Here is a 5,963-nt window from a genome sequence, read left to right on the forward strand (position 1 = left end):
TCGTGATTGGCTACACTAACATTGCTGATGATGAGGGCTCTTTGAGGAGTGGTGATGAGGGGATGTTGTAGGCTGACAATGAGGAGAGTCTTGCACAGTGATGATGGCAACAGGGGGGATGTCAAAGGCTAGTGATGAGAAAACACTGCATTACAAAATAATATTTCGTTTCTTTGCATCCTTCGGCCCTACATCCATCTCTAGTGCATCCACCTACTCTGCACCTAGATCCATCTCTAGTGCATCCACGTACATCCATCTCTAGTGCATCCACTTAAATCCCTCTCTAGTGCATCCACATTCACCTTTCCTGCATCCACTGGCTCTGCATACACCTTCTTTGCATCTACCTACTCTGCATCCACTTGCCTTGCAGCTATTTTTGTGCATTTTCTTGCACTACATCCACCTACCCTAAAATCTTCCTTGCATTTGTCTATCTTCTGAATCCCCCTTCCCTAAATCAAAAAAGTCTTGCATCCACATTCTATAGTAAATCACTAATATATATTGATATAGTACTCTTATAGTACTAATATAATACTAATATAGTACTCTGTTTCTATTCAAAGCTAAGGTGGTGATGTAAGTCAAACCATCGAGTGACTGCGTTTGAGCGAGCCCAAAGTTCGAGCGATGGTTATGAGGAACTTTGTCTACACCTGTAGGAGCAATAAATTTTTACTAAAAATGGTTGAATCTACATGACACTATTACAGATTGTTTTTAATTATTTTTTATATGATTCTTGGCAACTTACAAAGATTAAACTTACTATTGGATAACTCCTAAATCCATGCAAGTCAGCAATCATTCAATGAATACCAAAGGGAAAATTCTTGGCAACATACAAAGAGAAAACCTATTATTTGATAAATAATAAATACATGCAAGTTAGCAATCATTCAATAGATACAAAAGGGGAAATGTTGCAATGTCTACACCTCGAGGCCATCACTCAAAATTATGTAAGGTAGCACGTGAGTTGAAGGGGTTTCTTTATTTTATGGAGTTACATACATGGAAACAATAGTCCCATCGATGATATAGACACTCCTCTTAGCAAAATCCCTCACAAACAACTATTTGTAGCTCATCGATTTTTATTCTACCAACATGATTTGATCCATTTTGTACACAAATTGATCACATGAATAAAATGTTTAAACTATGGAACTAATAAATTATTGATCACCTTATGACCAAGATGATGCTAACTAAATATGGATCACCTTCATATGTCCTTGACCATGTATACACCTCTAGGATGAAGGGAGGAAACCAAGGACCCAAACTCTATATGAGAAAAATCCATGGTCATAATTAAATATAGAGTTTGATAAGGTCCAACTCTCGTGAAACAAAGATAAGTATAAATTTTCTGAATATCTAGAATTTTGACACTTTAACATGATAAATGTATTCATTCATATCATTCCGATCATTTTGACTACAAACATGACCATATTTGGACTCCGATTGACCAAATTATGGCCCAAATAAAATTGGCAAGAGGAGCCTCCTAAGAGGCCGCGATATCGCGGACTCTAAGGAGGCTCCTCCTCCCATTATTTTTTTGCCTTGACAATGGAAATTGCACAAGAAAAACACATACTTTGACCCCCTTTCTTCCACCCCTCCTTCGTTGACCCTTGAAAAACATTGCCAAACATTTTGAGAAATTGTTGTTTGTTTATAAAACAACTGATTACTCACAATATCATGGGTAGGACAACAACCATAAAAGTAAGCAATGCATGCTCTTTTTGAACATAAAACATCACACTAGAATGTCAAAATTTATGAAATTCCTCACTCGAACCGTCGCCTCGCTTGAACGCAGTCGCTCGAATTTTGGTAATCCTCAGGTGGTATAGGTGGTTTAGTACTAAATCATTTCTCTATATTATTAAAAGAAAATGCAGCTAGAGTTTATGTTACAAAAGATATGGAGAAGTCTAGGAGAGTATCTATCTAGGATGATATTTAGCACTACAATTTTGTTTCCTGAAGAAAGAGTGGCATGGATCCGCATAGGCCTCTTGTGGTGGTAAACTCATCGATGATATTATGGACAACCACTTGGAGAATGAAAAAGTAATTGAGAGAGAGGTTGCAAAGGGGAAAAGAGGGATATGGGAAGGGAGAGCCTATAGATGCGACCTTCGATAAAGGTAGGCTGGTGCCTTTGGCATTCTTTCCTTTTTTCTATGCTATTATTACATTATATATGGACACTAAGCATGTAGAGCTCATTGTATTTTATTATCCTTTATAGCTAATAAAATCATGTTAAAAGATGAGGCTATTGGTGTGGTGAAGGGAGGAGTAGAACCAAAAAAGATAAGTGCTATAATATCCTTGTATAATAGTAGGGAAAAAAAAGATAACAAGGCCATGTAGTCCTATCTAGGATGATATTTAGCACTACAATTTTGTTTCCTGAAGAAAGAGTGGCATGGATCCGCATAGGCCTCTTGTGGTGGTAAACTCATCGATGATATTATGGACAACCACTTGGAGAATGAAAAAGTAATTGAGAGAGAGGTTGCAAAGGGGAAAAGAGGGATATGGGAAGGGAGAGCCTATAGATGCGACCTTCGATAAAGGTAGGCTGGTGCCTTTGGCATTCTTTCCTTTTTTCTATGCTATTATTACATTATATATGGACACTAAGCATGTAGAGCTCATTGTATTTTATTATCCTTTATAGCTAATAAAATCATGTTAAAAGATGAGGCTATTGGTGTGGTGAAGGGAGGAGTAGAACCAAAAAAGATAAGTGCTATAATATCCTTGTATAATAGCAGGGAAAAAAAAGATAACAAGGCCATGTAGTCCTATTCAAATATTTTGAGGCTTATACATGATTACTTTAAATTGCAATCCTGATGTAAGATTTAATTGAAACTGTAGACAAGGGAAACCAAGCCACAGACAATGACTACCTTAAAGATGATGCACAAAAATCAGATGTCATTGCATCAAAATTTGTGAAGATTTTGAATGATGACATGGATGTCCAACTAGAAGACATCCCTGTTAGGATGGCCAAGATACGTGGAAGGACAGCCATGGTATCCAAAAGGATAGCTCCAAAAAGCTTGTAGAGGCTACTAAAATAATTTCTACTACCTTAAGTTTTATTTGTGAACAGAAGACATGCCATATGACACTCTTCTCTGTAGCTTTCTCTGAGCTGGCTCAAAGAAATGAGAATTTAGTCTCCTAAAGAATCTTAGGGATTCTATAAATGATCCTGCAAAATGCCCAATCCCCAATCATAGGATTAGATCCTCAAGGCAATGAGAACATTGTATTTAAGCTAGTTTTCCTTTTTTGAAATGAAATGCTCTTTCACCTGGTTTTGTGCTTTTTATGCATGGTCCTTTTGTTTTATGCACCCCGATGGAGATCTCTTAACTTGTTCTTGTTGCCATACTTGGGATCAAAAGCAAATTCTGAGGAAACTATCCCAAAGTTTACTTTAAGGCTTCCCCATGAGGGCCATTTCATTGATGCCTTAGCATGTGATTGTGGCGAGCGTCCATTTCACTTGTTCCTTCAAGTATTTTCTAAAGACTATGGTGAAATGGTTGATCCTGAATATATTATTAGATGGTAGCAAAGAATCTCAGAGTTACTAGTTGACATGTTAAAAAAAGTGCTTGCATGAAACCCATTTGGTAAACGCTATCCTCCATTCTTTGGAATTGAAGATGGCATGTACATGGACATATTATACAAGTGCCATTTTCCTTTTATTACTATTTTGGCTAAATATAGAGCCAGTGGAAGTAGAGAAGTTACAGGCAAGGCAGGTGGACACATAGTTCTAAAACTAGTACACTTAGCATATAATAATATGTTAATGCAATCAATATAAGGCTACTACTGAATTCAATCAAGATATAATACTGAATATACAATCAGCCTATAATGCTAACATAGTACTTTTTAAGCCTTATAATACAATGTTTTTTATACTACAAAGTACTATATTGGTAGTCTATATCAAAGATTGTAAAGATAGTGGAATTTCAACACACCTGTTGCAAACAAGGCTTACTATTTTTGTGAATCCCATGGCATCCACCCACTCTTCTAAACATATTTCTTGTAGGATGAAAAAAAGCACTGGTATGCTTAAAAAATGAGCTGCTGCACACACCATATAGTATGTGTGCAAGCATGATGCAAAGATTATAGCGATGGAGTTTGTACAAAATCCAAGTCTACACAATACACACTAGCATATGTATGGAAAGGATTAGTACATGTAAGGACCTAGGCCTAAGATTGCATTGATTGCATGTGCTATCATACATATTTCTTAGTGACCCCCCTGGGGATGCTTCTAATGTGGTTTAACAACAAATCACTTTATGTAAATAATTAGTGGTATGAAGAATGAGGAAAAAATATAAACTTTTGAATTTCCAAGGTATAAGAGATGCATGGATAAAGCATGTTCATTAGCACAACAATTATAACATGTATTTCATTAATTTTGGACTATTTTTCCTATTTGGACTTTGCTAAAAAATCTTTCTCAAATAAAATCTATAAATATCCTTCCCAAATCAACTTGAAAGGAGATGGGTTTTCATATTTTAGTGTATTTTTTGTTTTACCCCCCCTTGGGCCTCACATATTATGAAAAATATGTACAAATCTTAAAATCTTGCATATTTTTCAAGGCATATACCTTATATTTTGTTGGAGGGGGGACATGAAATTTTCATATTTTTCCCTTGCATATTTGAAAATTTTGTAGGAAATCCATGCATATTACAAATGGACCTTGTCCCCCCATACCCTGGATTTTGGACAAGGGTAGTAACATATTACATATTGAGTTGGCGCCCCAGGCTCTCCCTAGTACAATTGACAAACTTGGTGAACAAAGTTGTGGAGTTGCAATAAATAATGCAATGTGTGTCAATGAGATGGAAAAAAATTTTTTTTCCATGGAGTTCAAATTATTTTTTTCATTTGAATTATTATTAATTTAAGAAAAGCCAAGATATGAACTATTCCTAGGAACGCCCAAAAACTCGATCTTTCTACGATGTTCCCCGCAAAAACCCAATTGATGGTTGAAATCCAACCGGTTGGGGATTGTGAAGGTAGAGAGTGGCATTTTTCTCCCATAAAAAGTGATTCTCTAGAGATAAAGCACTGAGTTGCTAGGGTTCCCATTAGGGAACCAACAAGTACCCCCGACGGCGCAATCTCGAAATTATTAGTGCAAAATTATAGTGTGAGTATATAAAATTTTTATATAGAAAGGATAGTGTCATGACATAACCACTAGATTCACCATCCACATAAGAATGACCTGCATTCCCATCAACCATGGGCTGATCTACTTTCTCTTTTCCTTTTTGTGATACTTGTATACCACTATCTGCATTGCTTTGAGGCAATCCTCCTGATCTCAATCTACTTGTCCATGGCAAAGTATGTGAATTACTGTTACAGGATGTGAAGAGAGTGGGAGAGAAGTAAGGAGTCTCACTTGCAGCTTTCTCACATACACAATGGGGGAATATACACAAACGTGGAGGCTGAAAACAGTTTTCCTCTTCTTAGTAGTGAAAGCCAAAAGAACTCTCTCAGTACAAAAGGAATAGGTGAACCCTATATGTGGGTCTCAAACCAAACTCAGCTAACTAAGGTGGCATACTAACTGAGCCACTAACTAGAGTACATAAAGATAGCTGTCATCCATCTATTATTCATGGGCGGTGTACCAACCGCATCTATAGCCAACAAGTCGGTGACATAAATGCACAATGGTCACCCTGGCATATCACAAGTGGAGCTTGATATCTCAACACTCCCCCTCGAGCTCAATCCCAATTCCTACACACATCAAGCACGTCTCTGAACTTGCACAGCTTCTCTACGCCCAATGCCTTCATGAATACGTCAGCTACTTGATCCTATGTAATGACATA

This window comes from Dipteris shenzhenensis, chromosome 23, assembly GCF_047967505.1.
Source record: "Dipteris shenzhenensis isolate YYH24624 ecotype China chromosome 23, Dip_SZ_1.0, whole genome shotgun sequence".
NCBI classification, from domain to species: Eukaryota; Viridiplantae; Streptophyta; class Polypodiopsida; order Gleicheniales; family Dipteridaceae; genus Dipteris; species Dipteris shenzhenensis.